Source organism: Panthera onca, chromosome B4 (assembly GCF_046562875.1).
Source record: "Panthera onca isolate mPanOnc1 chromosome B4, mPanOnc1 haplotype 2, whole genome shotgun sequence".
In the NCBI taxonomy this organism is placed as follows: domain Eukaryota; kingdom Metazoa; phylum Chordata; class Mammalia; order Carnivora; family Felidae; genus Panthera; species Panthera onca.
This window is the reverse complement of record NC_138345.1, coordinates 6961276-6978335: the sequence shown is the minus strand read 5'-3', so window position 1 is coordinate 6978335 and position 17060 is coordinate 6961276. Positions and strand designations below refer to the sequence as shown.

The 17060-nt window shown below is 43.0% G+C and overlaps 1 protein-coding gene across 1 annotated transcript in view; it reads right to left on the bottom strand.

Moving 5' to 3' along the window:
- Nucleotides 1–17060, bottom strand: part of TAF3 (TATA-box binding protein associated factor 3) — a 182222-nt gene that overhangs the window by 141797 nt on the left and 23365 nt on the right. The gene's annotated exons all lie outside the window — the stretch shown is intronic.

Sequence of the window (17060 nt, the reverse complement as noted above, 5' to 3'; positions counted from 1 at the left end):
AGAGTTCAAGAAAATGAATCTCAGCGAGAAATGAACATCGGAAAAGTTGGATCGAGGTCGAAACCCAAAGTTATTGTATGAAACAAGAAGCAGATTAACAATCCTTCAAAACTGGAAGCAAAATTTCAACACTGAAGAAACATCCTGAGAAAACAGAAACAGTTCAACACTGAAACATACTACTTCAAAACAAGCTAAGGAACGTTTTAAAAATTATATACGTTATAAAAAATGACATCAGAACTAGAAAAACTCTGAAATGAGATAATAAAAACAAACCAATTAGAAATTTTTTAAAAGAGCACTTCAGAAATGAAGACTAAACTAGGAAAAAACGAAAGTCCAATAACACAATAATGCCTGAAGGGAAAGGGTAGGTGAAAAGGAAATTGTGGGGGCGCCTGGGTGGTTCAGTCGGTGAAGCGTCCGACTTCGGCTCAGGTCATGATCTCACGGTTCGTGGGTTCGAGCCCCGCGTCAGGCTCTGTGCCGACGGCTCAGAGCCCGGCGCCCACTTTGGATTCTGTGTCTCCCACTCTCTCTGCCCCTCCCCTGCTCACACTCTCTCTCTCTCAAAAATAAATAAACATTTAAAAAATTAAAGAAAAAAAGAGAAAGAAGGGAGCAATTTAAAAAAAAAAGAAATTGTGAAAATCAAAAGATTAGAAAGAATTAAGAAGAATACTGATGAAAGGCAAAATAAAAGCCCCAACATATGGCTAACAGAAGTCCTGAAAAAGAAAACCAAAGTCAAGGAAAAGAACGAACACCAAGGCGTATTACCCTAAGAAAATTTTCCTCAAGAAGACTTTCAACTTCATAGTTGAAAGGGGACACGATGTACCTGAGGATATCAATCCGGAACAACAAATGTCAAGATATTCTGTTAAAATCGATAGATGCTTTAGAAAAAGAAAGAAAGAAAAAAAAAAAATCCTTCAGGCACCTAAGCAAAAAGAACAAGAGATTCATAAAAGAGAGAAGAGACCCAGAAATGACAGCTTCGGCCGATGGCAGTGAACACGCCGGCAACCAGACTGTGGTTCCGAAATACCATCTCCCAAAAGAAAAATGAGCGATTGGAGCTCAGTGTCCAGTAAAGGCAGAATCACACAGGTCGGACCAAGCCTTCCCCCAGATAACAGGAACTCTGGACAAAATATTAAGAGCAATTATCGGAAGGCACTGCACAGCAACCAAAAGCAGAACGCAAAAGCGCGTCACCACTTAGAAAAAGGGAGAGGTGCTGAGTCGCCTCCTAACCCTACAGCTCTCTGCTGAGGGAAGGCCCAGTCCAAGCCTCGCGAGAGGGCTGAACTCAGAAGTTTGTGGTTTAACTGGCTTGAGGCGCCAGAGGGCAGGGTTTGGAGTTACAACTGGAAAGTGAGGGGAGAATCCTACAAAGGAAAGAGTCACAGAAGGGGAGCCTCCGTTGCTTTTAAACTCTGCCCAAATCTCGGACCTCTGAACTCTGCGTGTGCAGGGCCGACTCCAAGCAGATAATGACAACGACAACAAGACAAAATGAAACAGTTCCCCGAGTGAGTTGAAAATTTCTGCCCGCACAAAAACCTGCACACGGGTATTTATGGCAGCTTCGTTTATAATTGCCAAAATTTGGAAGCCACCAAGACGTCCTTCAGCAGGTGATGGATCAGTAAACTGTGGTCCATCCAGGCAATGGACTCGGTCCTAAAAAGGAATAAGCTGTCAAGCTCTGAAAAGGCACGGGAGAATCCTAAGTGGATATTACTAAGTATGAGAAGCCAATCCGAAAGCCCAAATACCGTATGATTCCAGCTCTGTGACATTCTGAAGAAGGCAAAACTATGAAGACACCAGAAAGAGTTAGCAGAAAGGGAGGGATGAACAGGTGGGACACGGAGGGTTTTTAGGTAGTGAATCTACTCTATATGACACCGTAATGGTATTCCGTATGGTGTGTATCGTTATACATTTATCAAAACCCTAAGTATATACAACTCTAAGAATCAACCCTAATGTAAACTACAGATTTGGGGTGATAATGATGCGTCGGTACAGGTTCATTAATCGTAACAAATGTACCACTCTGGCTTGGGTTGTTGATAGTGGGGGGCTATGAATGTGGTGGGGGGGCTATATGGGAACTCTGTATTTTCTGATGAATTTTGACATGAACACAAAATTGTTCCAAAAAATACAGTCTGGTTTTGTTTTTTTTTTAAGCCACGTAAAACGGCATCAGAAATGTGAGATACTTACGGGGAAGGTCACAAAATATATATGAACTGCACATGGAAAACTACAAAACATTGCTGATAACAATGAAAGACCTAGATAAATGTAGATATTCCAGGTTCACTGACTGGAAGGCTCAACAGTATTACGATGTCAGTCTCTCCAAACTGGTCTATAAATTCAGTGCAGTCTCCATACAAATTCCGACAGCCTTCCTTATAGAAATTGATAGGTCAATTCTAAATTTTATATAGCAATGCAAACGACCTATTGACAAGAAGGTACATAAAGCATGGGAGATGCTCTCCTACTTGCAAGCTAACAAGTCAGTGGCCACAGTTTCAAGGATTCTGGTAGAAGATATGACTCCTGACTCATAAAGAATGGCTTCCGACTCACAGCCATTCCACTCCTAGGTATCTGTCCAAGAAAAATGAAAATATAATGTTCAATAGCAGTTTTATTTGAAATAGTCCAAGAGAGGAAAGAAGCCAACCGTCCATGAATAAGTAAATGGGTAAACAAATTGTGATAGCGGAATCCTACTCAGCAATAAAAATAATTATGGATATTTGTGACAACATGAATGAACCTCAAAGTGATTATGCTACATAAAACAAGTGAGACAGAAAAATAGTGTACACGGTGATTTCATTTATAAAATTCCAGAAAATGCAAGATAATCTATAGCAACAGAAAGCAGGTCAGTGGGTGGCTGGAAAGGGACTTAGGTGGGAGGGAAGAAGGGACGGATTACAAAGGGCTTGAGCAAACTTTTAAGGGTGATGGACATGTTCATTATTTTAACCCTGACAACGATTTCGAAAGTATATACATACGTCAAAACTTATCAAATCGTGTACTTTAAACATGTGGAGCTTATTGTATGTCAATTATACCTCAATTAAGCTGGAAAAGAAATTTAAGCCAACAGCACAGGAATAAACAATCAAACGCCATACAGATTACAGCAGCTGCCCTACATACGAAAGGCACAGTTTGGAGCCTGAATTGAGCTGAAATTCTGCTCAATTAGCTTCCTGCTGAAACAAAAAAATCAACACTCTTCAGAGGAATACAACAGAACCCACAGTCTCTATAAACTGACATTCACAATATCAAGACTGTAATTAAAAAAATTATTAGACGTATGAAGAAACAGGAAAATCTGACGCATACCCAATGAAAAGGCAATCAATCAACTGAGATCAACCCTAAGAACCTGCAACAACTTGACATATCAGACAGCAAGGAATCTGTTAAAAGCCAGGAAGACCAAGTCAAAAGGAATAAGGAGCAAATATTAAAGAGGCTTCTGCTAGCGAAAGACTGGACAATTGGGCTCAATAAGGATAAGAACTGAAATGGATTAAAATCCATTATATGTGCTTAAGTCAATGAGTCACTTGAAAACTGAATATATTATATAAAATAGGTCAAGCATTTATCCTGCCTTTTGTCTTATATGAGCTATCCTACTGGGTAACCAAACAGTTCCTGAGGGGAAATGTCTTCTTATAAAATCATTTGAACGTGCAATCAAAAGTCAATGTACAAGTTACTTTTGGAGGGAGGACTAGGCTCTGATTGGGAAGGGCCGAAATAACCTAATAGGTCATTTCAATTTCTCTAAGACTGCTCTCAAAACAGGTACGTAGAGCCTTTCCAATTTAAAAACATCAGCACTGGCAATGCCTTATATGGAATGTGGAAACTTGAGCTCTCAATCAGAACAAAACCTTTCCAGAGACAAAAACACACACCTGGCTGGAGGAGTCCCTCAGTGGCCTAACGATCTACGTGGCTTCCACATGTTTGCTAACTGTGGATGATTCCAAAATGGTTCTACCGCAAAATCTGTCGAAGACAGTTCGCTAAGCAACGTAAGATTTAAACTAAAACTTAACGAATTCATATACGTGAATTATATACATATATTTATAACGTTCCCAGGATTACAGAAACTGAAGTTGATAGGGATTGCTGATCAAATCTAACCCATTATTTAAATAACTTGAGTTTGTCACATATCTCTTGACTGCTTCCTATACCACTCCCCTCCCATAAAAAAATGTGCTGTTGATGGCACATTACCTCTTACCCGCCTATTCCAGAGGTACCCAAACGATCTCAGTTCCACGGTGTGCTTAGAAAGTCTCAGCAATTTTTGTCATGGTCCACCAGGGCCAAGAGAAATGCCTCGCGGTTCCGTTCCTTCGGTAATTAGATCCAAACAACTTAGCACCCTGCCCTAACAATCTGAGAACTGTTTAAATTAAATGACAGAGCTACATTTTTTTTTCTAACTCTGTTTGTTTCCTGGCTCAGACAACCCGGTCACTCGCTAACAGGATGTGCGCACCTGTGGGCGCTGCACAACGTCCCCGACCTTGCGGCCGGGCTGGACACGGGTCTGCTCGTCTTCTGTTGCAGAGCGGCTTTCACACAGTGCCTGCTTTTTAGTCACAGCCACCACTAAAACTCTGGCTTTGGAAATACAGGGTGACGTCCTCAAAACGTATTTAGTGTGATGTAATGTTAAAAGTATAAAGTGCCTTGAGTGAGTATTTGCAAGTGTCTGGAAGACGTGGAGTCCTGGCGTTTTCTGCCGGAAATTTCAAATACTCTCTGGCCCCCGTGTCAGCTCACTGTGTCCCCCAGAAAGCCTCAGCATGGTGAGGGGACTGTGCACTTGCTCCTACTGGTTAGTGATTAGCTTTACAAATTCCCATACATTTTTTAAGGTAACAATGTCCACTGCGTACTTGATCTTACGAGTTAATTAGTTATACTCGTTACGATATATTTTTGAAGGTAATAAGTCAAACTCATTTATTAAAAAGCCCTGTTGTATTGCATTATGGATCTTCCTGTCACACCAACCGTTTTTAAAAATCAATTTTTCAAACAACACACCTCAAACACCTAAGAATTCGTTTCTCGAACAAAATTTCAAAGGATGAATTTCAACTTAAATAACAGCGATTATTGACCACATTTAGTGTAAAATGAATCGGGAGACACAAAACGAGGAAGCTAGGGCAGTATACATAATAATCATCGTGAAATAAGTTCTCCAGGAAATAGTCATTTGTTCAACAAACGTTTCGTGAGTGCCTACTAGGGGCTGTGCGCTGCGAAAGTGCTAGGAATGAAAGAGTTAACAAAATGGGCCTCTCCTGGATTCTCTCCTAGTAGAGGAAGACAGATAAACGAAATCAGTAAATTGCAGTAAAGTGCAGCCAATAATGCACCACGGGTGGGGGGGGGGGGGAATGGAAGATAACACGGTTGGCAGGTAAATCTCTTTCCGTTTCCTTACTTCATTCTTAAATAAAGGAGAGTCTGAAGTTCTTTTCTTTCTCAAGGGTAAAGATGTGAGGGCAGGGATGAAGGGGGCTAAGACCAGGCCAGTAAACAGAAAACAACTGTATTCTGGACACGGCTTCAGGGACCAGGGACGTTGGACTGTGGGTCCCCATCATTTCCCTAGCCCAATCCCATGTCAGGCAGCTTCGGAAACCGTTGCCGCCCTCCTGGAACCCGGAATCCACCCACCGGGACCTGGAGATTGACCGTGTGTGTGTAGAAGAGGGGTTACAATTCTCCCAAAGTTCCAAAAGGTCTCAGTGAGAAGGGACGTGAATAGAGACCATGGAAAGTGAGGAAGCAAGCAGCTGGCAGGACACACACTCTCTACCCCACACGCTCCCATAAACATACCTACTGGACAGCAAAGGCTCTGACGTCATCCCCACCACCAAGTTCCTAAATTTTTTAATAAGTTTTTTTAACATTTACTTATTTTTGAGAGAGAGTGCGAAAGAGAGAGAGAGGGAGGGAGGGAGTGGGGGAGGCATAGGAAGAGGGGGACAGAGGATCCAGAGCGGGCTCCGTGCTGACAGCAGAGAGCCCGACACGGGGCTCGAACTCACGGACTGTGAGATCGTGACTGAGCTGAAGTAGGACCCTTAACCGACAGAGCCACCCAGGTGCCCCAACAAGTCCCTAAAACAGGATAGGAAGAGCATTAATTTTTAGACTCGTTATACATCCCAACCGTCATTCACACTTACGTGACACAAGATTAATCAAGAAGCGAGAGAAACCTACACACGGGCCATCCTACGAACCTGGCTCCGCCATGTAAGAAACGCAGGACCGTGGACAATGATGTAACTAACTTGTCCAGACCTCGGTTTTTCACCAAAAATGAGGGTGGCAATACCCACCTCACAGCGAGGCCGTGAGGATTAAACGGAGGACGGATTCGAAGCAATAGGCAGACTGTTACGCACGGCAGATGCTCAAAATAAGCCGGTTCGTTCCTCAACGCTCACGGGAAGCTCCACCTGAAGCTCCAAACACACACCCCGAGTGCTGCGGCAACAGTCAACCGCTGGGGGTCCGACACTTGAGGGCAGTGAGCCTTTAAAATCAAGCACCATCTGAAGGTACACCAAGCCCGGGTTTTATTACGACAAACCATAAGAGAGTATCTAAATTTGGTGCTTATACTGGCAGCTGGTGGCACCGTTTTTCTTGAACCAAGTGGGCTGTAGGGCTCGGTCACGTGGGGTCAGACAGCACGGCTGACGGGAGGCACCTCGAAGGGAAAGGAGAGAACGGTTTCTCTGCAACATCAGTGGTGACAACCAGCTCTCGTTATCTGGGGCGCTGGAAGAATCAACTGTTTAGTTCTCACTCCTTTCCTAGCTGGGGGTGCCCGGTCCTCTGCCTCACTCTCCTCGGAAGAGAACGGGTTTTGGATACACGGCAGAGCCGTGGGCGTAACTCTGCAAGCCATTTTCTCGGTTTTCTGTTCTGCGGGCAGGCCGGTGCCTTAGAGGAGCTAAAGACGCGAACAAACAAAAACAGGAGAAGGCCATACGACCAGGGACCCAGCGACGATGGTGTTCACATGAAAACAACAGAGAGCTTGAGCTTGTACTGGGCGCCTATGTCCCGGGCGCCGTTCTAAGCGTGTTCTGCGAACCAACCCCACGACAACCCTCAAGTAAGCTCTAGTTAACAACAGATGTATCTCTAAAGGTCCAAACAAGCGAAAGGACAGCACTCAGTTCTAAGCTAAGACACTGTTCACTATGACAGAGCTGGGAATCTGGAGATGGGTGTTGGGGTTCTGACTCCTGGCTCAGTGCTCGGGTTTGCAGCCACGTTTGAATAGGAAAGTCAGAGTCTCCCCGACTAATCCGTAATGACCAGAGCCCGTGAGAAACTCGTTACGTGGTTTTTACTCTCCAAGAATAAATCAACTCCGTCGGGGACAGCAACTGTCGCGTGGCTGACGTGAACTGTGACGTCATGCGGGAGGTTTAAAAGCACCAAGTGCCAAGAAGAAAACCTAAATATGAAACTCAGTGACAGAACGAGATTCCAAGTGCAAATTACACACCATTGTTGGAAACCGCTCGTAATATCACTCATTTCTTGGATGCCTTGTAAACCAGTGGCTTTAGAATAAAAAGGAAGATTTTAGAATAAAAAGGTAGATTTTATTCTCCCATAAAAATTCGTTGGGAAAGACCCCTTTTTAACAACCAGATCAGTCGCTATTTTGAGAGCATTTTTCCACGATGGGATATGAGAGAGAGTAGGAGGATTCCATGTCCCCATTTATAATAAAACAGAACTCAAAAGTTAATACGCTCCTGAAGACACTCAATCCTATCTGTAAGCTGTTAACCCTATAAATATCCTCAAATTCCACTCTTCCCTACTCTTGCCTCCCCCAAATAATTCAACTGACGAATAGATAAGGTTTCGGAGAAATCCCCAAGGTTGGTAGAAAAAAAAAAAAAATGTTCAGAAATCCTGAAGAGAACCCTGGAGTGCGGCAGGGCAGAAAAGCAGAACTCTCCCCTCGTGAATTTGGAAAGCTAATAGTTTCATAACTTCTCTGATTTTCTCCTACCTTTTTCTTTCTTAAGCTTAACAAAACATCACTTAAGATGCTGAGGTAAATAATCATGTAAAAAAGCTAAGAGAAAGCTAAGAGCTGTTCTTGGATGATATTTATACCCGTGTGAAAGAAAAAAGTCATTATTTCCCTCAAATCAAAATACAATTACCCTTTCATGAAATAACTCGCAAAGAGGATGAAGAATTCAAGCAACATAAAATCGAAATGCCTTTTAAAACCTTAGAACAGGTCTGAGTAGAGTCCTGTGACAGTCCAGCAAATAATACACTATCCAGTGTCTACTTTAATGTCCCCAAGACTTTCCGGCACCAGCCCTGACTCTCTGGGAGTAGCTGTTGCTATTCCGCAGGCACCCAGCCAATTTCTCCTCCGATTCCAAAGAACTTTCTCCTAGACACACAGTCTGAGAGAGCGGTGGCGAGAAACAGTTCTAACTTGCTGATGGGATAAAACGATGTACCCGCAATAGGAAAGACACGGTGTCAGAAAAAGGCTTGTGTGGCTTGCGGAAGATCCTGCGTTTTCATCCAATGAGTCTTTCTTTTGTTCTTCTTCTTCTTCCTTACTTGCACCTTTATTTATTTTAGGCATCGGCATGACCATCCAAATAACAGCACTGCAGAAACTAAATGCTTACTTGCACTGATCGCTATTCACATAGAGAGAGGAGACGTGACTCCATCAAGAAGGAAATTCAAAAGAAATTTTAGAACGTTGACCAGAAAATTCATAGTCTTGAAGGGACTCTTTTTTGATGGAATGGAATATCATTATCATAATATTCTAAATGCAAAGCACCATCTATCTTCTCGCTAGTGGGGGGGGGGAGGTTCAAGCGAGTTCTCCTGGTTTTACGATTTATTTGTGTGTGGAGATAGGTGTTCCTCAAAAAACGACTCAAACTGAGATCACTACCTGTTTTACAGAAGGATCCGTCGCTTTACAAAGGATTTGGGGCAAGCATCTTTTAAGTAGCGAGCATTCTGTCTTTACTTTAAATTCTATTTTTAGAAACTTGAGTCACATCCACCTTTCCAGATATATGCCGACTGCAAAAAAGGGAGACCTGACCAGCGTATGCTGGAGTAAGTGTAAGATCTAGAGTTAAATCTTCTAGGCTTACGATTAATTAAATTATACGAAAAAAGTAATAAGTGCTTAGAATTCAGCGCTCCTGATTATGATATTCTTTTGGTTACTGGCATCTACCGCATCCGTCTGATAAAAACACTGCACAATAACGTAAGCCACGAGCTCTCTTCCAACACGGCATTCGGGGACCTCACGGGGTGTTTGAAGTCGACCAAGTTGGCCAACTTGGATGAGAGGATCCTACATCATGGAAATGGGTATATGCTACAAAACAGACTGATGTGCTGTTCTGTTGACTGCCTAGACCCAAGAAAGTGACAGAGAACATGGTGAGATGCAGATTAAATTTGAAAGTTTGTTACGCCGAGCGCCATTCCACTGTAAACACCACCAAAACACGAAAAAACAGTCTTCCAGAATTCAAAACCCAGTATCCAACTCAGCAAAGAAATCCCTCTGTTACCAATGAATGAGTGAAGTTTCAACGTACACATTCGTTGTTCTGTCTTCCTCGTTAACCTAAGAGAAAATACCAACCGCCACTCCTGTTGGAGCCACACTCATTTGTCAGTTGCAACTACCAGCAGGTCACAAATATACGAGTTTAGCAAAAATCAGCAAGAGCAAGCTGTGAAAATCAGCTGGCTACATGGATTTTAAAACAGGGAGTAGTGTTTATTTTATTACTATTTGTAATCTGAGTACCACACATTCTTACGTTGGTAAAATTTATAATAAACTTGTGAATGCATTATTTTCCTTCCTTCTTTCCTTTTTTCTTTCTTTCTTTTTCTTTCTTTCTTTCCTTCTTTCCTTTTTTCTTTCTTTCTCTTTCTTTCTTTCTTTCTTTCTTTCTTTCTCTTCCCTTCTTTCTCTCTTTCTGGGTGGGGGTGAGCAGTTGTGAAACACGACACCAGTGAATGGGACCCTCTTTAAACTGGCTCCTGAGTCTTTGATGGCTTTCTTGCTATCTGGAATGACAAGATGTTCCAGAACACTTTGTAGATACCCTACCCAGACTTGGAAACAGCCGTTTTTCCAGGGAGCCCTGGATCCTTTGAGAGAGAAATAAATTCAGGGCAGCAACCTGCCCCTGACAGTGCTCAATGCCGCCGGGCTGGTCACTGTCTGCAGGCTTCTTCCCTGAAACTTTGGTTACTCAGATGGTGGACCTCCTGGACAGGTCCTACGCTGTGTAAAAAATCTTTTTTTCTCTTTGAAAATCTTTCTTTGTTCTGCTTTCGATACCTTTACCTTCTAATTCTCTACTGAGCTTTCTGTTTTATTTCTGCTACGATGATTTTTCATTTCTGAGGGCTCTTTTGGTCTTAGACCGAATGCTTCTTTTGCTGCTTCTGAGTCTCCTCCCCCGTCTCCTTTTTAAAAACAGTGCCCTGTCCTTGCTTCACTGTTACGAAACTTCCTTTGCACTCTGAGGATATTACTAAAGAACTATTATCAAGATTTTTCCCCTTGCACAATTGTTTCCTCCAGGTTGCATTTTTGTTTGTTTTGTTTTCTTTCCCATCAGAAGCGTTCTCAGTTGTCCGGGAATCCTCTGTTACCCACTCGTGCTTCAGAGTGGAATTAAAAAGCCAGCTGGGAACTCTGAGCAAGTCAGTGGGGCTTGGGGCTTGTAAACGCGGGACTTCCCTTTAGAGAGATTTGACAGGGCGACTTAGTTGGAAAATGTTTGATGTCAGTATCTTTAGGTATTTCGCCTTGGACTGGACAAATGGACATAGCCGTTTTCCAACAAAGGTTTATTTATTAAGTTAGGCTGCTGGCCAGAAATCGTTTGCTAACCTCCGGTCTAACCTAAAGTAAAAGAGGGGTACCTGGGTGGCTCGGTAGGTTAAGCGTCCAACTTCTGCTCAGGTCATGATCTCACGGCTTGTGGGTTCAAGCCCCACATCGGGCTCTGTGCTGAGAGCTCAGAGCCTGGAACCGGCTTTGGATTCTGTGTCTCTCTGCCCCTCCCCTGCTCACGCTCTGTGTCTCTCTCTCTCAAAAATAAACATTAAAGTAAAACAAGAAAAGCTTATTATGTCAGAACTTTACTTGGTTGTCAACTACGTGAGCAATGCCTTGGCTACCTCCTAACAGTTTTAGAATACTGGAAGAATGCTCCCTCATTTTTGGGTACGATTTACAATGGAACAGTTACAGGCGCTGTACATTTTGAAGTTAATTTATATTTTCAAAACTCTTCACCATTACTTTCTAGACAATCAACAAATCAGCATTTGGCTGGTTTCAAACTGCCAAAGTCATGTCGCTGAATGTGGAGTTGGGAGGACATGCCCAGCACACTCCGCCATACAAAGTAAACTTAACCTCAAGGGCAAGATAACTAGGACGTGATGAGTTCTGGGTACCTTTACATTTAATATGAGTTATGTAGTTGTAGGTTGACGTGATTTAATTTTTAATAAAGGCTGTGGTAACAACCAACCCACAAACTTCCACGATATTTAAACAATTGGTTCTCAGAGCCAATTGTCACCAGCTCCGGCATGTCACTGGTCCCCAACACCAAAGACTGGACAACCTGCACATCAGTAAGAAGCAACTGCAACGGATTAACACCCACCAGATTTCTTTAAATCCATGAGTTCACAATGATACTTAGGGACAAAACCCACATGTACAACTAGCTGGTGACTGTTAGGAAAAGCCGGGAACCAGCCCGTTATTTGGAAAGTTGATGAATGAAGAAAAGAGATCAAACGCTTATCTAGCTTTTCACTTATAAACGGTACCACTCGTAACCAAATGTCCGTGAAGGGAAATTTTTCTTTACAGAAGCAAAATCCAGCCGATAAAAGGAGAAAGAAGGATGACAGAACTAGATCATCACCATTTTGCAACTTCCGCTGACTGGGTCAGTGTTTGCTAAAATCATACACATACACACAGGGACACAGATGACATTCTGTGTCCCTAAATGGAAGGACACGTCCCCACTATGGAATGTCACTGCCCAAACAAACCCGAATCAAACTTCTAGATACAATTATATTTACAGGATATACAGAAGACCATGTAAAACAGACATTAAGGGCGCCTGGGGGGGCTCAGTCAGTTGAGCGTATGACTTCAGCTCAGTTCATGATCTCACGGTTCACGGATTTGAGCCCCACAGTGGGCTCTGTGCCGACAGCTGGGAGCCTGGAGCCTGCTTCAGATTCTCTGTCTCCCTCTCTCTCTGCCCCTCCCCTGCTTATGCTCTCTCTCTCTCAAAAATAAACAAACATTGCAAAAAAAAAAACTTATTAAAAATACTGAACTGCTTCCACAGCTATTTATTTCACCGAAAATATGTCTCGCACCGACCATAAGGCCTCTCCGGGTGATACCTTCTGCCGCCTCCTGACAGCCTTCCCACATTCTGCCCTCTTTCACCATTCTGCACCAGTCATACTGACCCTGTGTCCAACGCACCAGCCATGTGCCCTTTTTTGGGTTTTGCACTGGATATTTTTCTCTGCTGAGCACCCTCTCCCCAGATGTGTCCCTCATGCCCTTTGAATCTGTGCTCAGGCGTTCCTTTCTCAACATCTACCTACCACATTTCTAACTGCAAACCGTCTTCCCCAACCCTCACATCTTCATTTCCCCTTACGACGCTCCATTTCTTCTCATAGTACCTTCCCTAAAATACCATACGGTTTACTTATTTTGCTAAGTTTATTCCCATCTACTGCACTCAGTAGAGTCTAAACTCCATAAGGCCAGGGAATTTAGGCTGTTTTCCTCACTCGTATATTTTCTGTGTTCGTAATGGTGCTTCGCTCACACAACCAGAGATCAATTAAGTATGTGCTGAATAAATTTAATGAATGAATAGGTACTGCAAAGCCAGTATTTAAATAGTGTCAATTTTTAACTTTAAATTTATGGTATGAGTTTTGCCTCCCACCTATGACTTCCCCAAATGGATAGCAGGAGTTATCCCATCAGTTCCAAAATAAAATGACAGCAAATTCATGACAGCAAATCAATGAGCAGAGTAGTAACTGTCAAGTATGCTTCTTAATTAAAACACAGCAAAGATTTAATCTATGGGTCCATCATGAAGAAGAGAAAATAACACCGAGTTTCATGGCCGTTGTTGGCTGAGCAGTTCACCGTGGCCCAAACAGAGGATTCATCAGGAGATGGGAATCCGTATGTTAGGCAAATCCTGTAATCTGTCATTCCATGGTTCCCAACCATTTCTAATAAATATTACCCTCTTTTTTAACATCAAAGGATTTCACAAACCACCCCCCCCCCAAAAAAAACCCTCCAAGATTTCACAAACTCCAACCATATGGTTGTAATTTTAGTATATGTTAATCAGGGAAATACATGATAACAGAAAGCTATGAACTAAACTATACTAGATGAATTTGCACGTTATGAGCCATAACAACTGTAATTTGGGGCGCCTGGGTGGCTCAATCGGTTAAGCGTCCGACTTTGGCTCAGGTCACGATCTCACAGTTTGTGAGTTCGAGCCCCGTGTTGGGTTGTGTGCTCACAGCTCAGAGCCTGAGAGAGCCTGCTTCAGATTCTCTCTCTGCTGCTCACCCACTCACACTCTGTCTGTCTCTCTCTCAAAAATAAACATTGAAAAAAATTTTAAACTACAATTATTTATATATGTATGTGTATATACATTTGTATGTATTTTGGTGTAGCTTACATACGATGCTTTATGTGATATAAATTCACACATCCCTTGCAGTAACCCCAAGTCTTCCCGGAAGTCCAAGATCTACAGGATAAAATCAGTGGCATAATGTATCTAAAACCTTCCTAACGAATCTTTCGACCTTACAAATGGGAATAGCACTTGTAGACGTAGAATTTAAGTACAAAAATCATTCAGTAAAAAAACCCCAAGCAACTAGCGCTTTGGAGTCAAACTGCCTGGATTCAAATCCTGGTTCCCCCAGTTACTAGTGTGCGATCTTACAAGTTAATTTGTCATTCCTGCAGCCCAGTCTGCTCACCTGCGGAATGAGGACAGTAACAGTCTCCCGGGAGTAAGTGAGTCAGCGTGGGGAGGATGCGCGGCCCGAGTCAGGCCCCCTAAGTGTCCCCACGGTCGACTACCTTGCCCCAACTCCAGAGTCTGACCGCTCCTCCCTCAAGCTGTTATAAACTCACCGCGTCATTTCTTTTTGTTACTAAAGGTGGGAAAGACAAAATTGAAAAAATAAGGACCCCGAAACACCCTCCTGTGAAGCACGTGTTGAAACATTTGACATCTGTTGAGCTACAGGGCTCTCCCGCCGGCCCCGCCTGCCCACCGCCGCCCAGGACCCGGGCGAGGGCGCGCGGCGCGGGGCCCACACACCCGTGAAGGTGCGGCTTCCCCCCACCCCCCCGCAGCGTCTCCCGTCCCCACGCGGGGACAGTTCTAGCTCTCGTCTCCTGCCCGACAGAGCCGGCTGGAAGGCCAGCGAGCGCACGAACCAGTTCGCTGGAAGCTGAACTCCAAGCAATGCTTTCAGTGCAAACCCGAGCGTGTCCCTGTTTCATATTTAACTTGCAACACGATACCCGGCGGCCGCCGAGGGACTGGGAAAGGTCTGCGAGCCGATGACGAGGCGCCCGCTGAGATGGGCTCCACGCGCAGGTAACACTCAGCTCTAGACAGCGTCTCCGACCTACATCCCGGCCCCCTTTAAAGTTAATCTGAACGCCCCGCACGGGAGAGGAAATGAAAAGTGAGTTTTGCTCCTTTACCGTGGCACTGGGACTTCCTGAGGTTTTCAGGCCACTGCCGATTGGTCCAGCGCTACCATTTCCTTCCAACTATTCCCACTTGTGTCTGTCGGACGTAATTAGGGTTGCACGCTAAAAAGAAGTGTTAAAATGTAACAGTGCCGTGAAATCTGACAACTATTTTTTACTTTAACCCTCAGCACATCAGGAAAAACAGCTATTAGCATTTGGCATCCGGGTCCGATGGAATCTGTGTATTTTCAAGTCATTTCACACATACTTTACAGAAGCAAGAATAAAAGGATAGTGAAAACTAGTCTGTTAGAAGTTGTAGTAAGGATTTAAACACAGCAAACCCTCGGTAGCAGGTAAATTTTAGTGCATAAGAGCATGAAAGTGAAAAAATATTGTCGCACACCCTTTTAGCGAAACAGACTGGCCTTGGTTCTTGTCACAAAAGCATTGCATCCTGAAGCCCTCCCCGATGAACGACGAACTGGATAAGAAAACCGTTTTGCTTGTCCTGAAAAATATTGTTCAGTTGTCAATTCTGAGTTGAAAATTCATTGGGCACATTTTTTTTTTTTTTAATTTAGAGAGAGAGAGAGAGAGAAAGAGAGAGAGAGAGACTCCCAAGCAGGCTCATGGTCAGCAGTGAGCCCGATGTGGGGCTCAATCCCACAATCCTGGGATCAAGACCTGAGCCAAAATCAAGAGTCAGACACCCAACTGACTGAGCCACCCAGGCACACCTCATTGAGCACATTATTATCTGAAGACCCAGAATCTGAGATTTCTTTTATACAGTGAAACTACTTCTTCTCCTTCTCTTCCTCCTTCTTCTTTGTCTTCATCATCATCATCATCATCAGAGGACAGAGATGTTGCTAACTCTTTGCATTTATTTTTGATTTCTCTAGTAAGTGTAAACCATGTCAGTTTTTCTCTTCCCCAACTACATTCAATGCAATCGAAAAGTAGAACAAAATGTCAACACTAGTCAAACTATGGAGACAGCCCAAATGCCCAGCGCGGACAAAGACGCTGCGGTACACATACAATGGAATATTACTCAGCCATCAACAAGATGAAATCTTGCTGTTTGCAACGACGTGGATGGAGCTAGAATGTATTATGCTAAGCAAAATAAGTCAATCAGAGGAAGACAAATATCATGATTTCACTCATATCTGGAATCTAAGAAACAAAACAGATGAACATATGGGAAGGGGGAGGAAAGAGAGACGAAAGGAAAGAAACCACAAGAGACTCTTAACGACAGAGAATAAACGAAAGGTTGAAGGCAGGTGGTGGGTAGGTGATGTACTAGATGGGGGCTGGGCATTAAGGAGGGCACTTGTTGCCATGAGCGCTGGGTGTTGTATGTAAATGATGAATCACTGAATTCTACTTTTGAAACCAATATGGCACTGTATATTAACTAACTAAAGTAGAAATAATAATAAAAACTAAAAGTAGTTTCCAGTCCTCTCTAATATATTCTTGAGGTAGAATATAATACTCTGGTCCCACAATTAGAAAAATGAAGTACAACAATATATTTCATTATTGCATCATCCTCATCTAGGCGATTCCATCATTCTTTTTAGCATAGTTGGGAATAAGTGATGAGCAATGATGAGTCATAACAAAATAATTCTTATGGTGATAAAACAGTCAAATGTTTCAAGATACAGGAAAATATAATCTATAAGAATGCACAATGTAACTTACATTTATAAGAGTTCAATAGACCCACATGGCAATGACAAGACAGAATGTGTTTTATTCAACTTATTTAAAAAGTAAATTCTTTCTTTGTTCTTTTGAAAGCCTCTAAGAAAGAATAAATATCATGGAATGCCCATGCTTTCAAAGAGTAAGAACTGCTCAAAAATAAAACTCAAAACCTTGGAGCCAATCAACTCTAATAATACACCAAAGGTTAAGAACACTTTTTCTCAAATTATGTTAAATGTTAATACCACACGAATTAAACATTTTAAATGTGCGGGGCGCCTGGGTGGCTCAGTCAGTTAAGCGTCCGACTTCGGCTCAGGTCACGATCTCCCGGTTCACGGGTGCG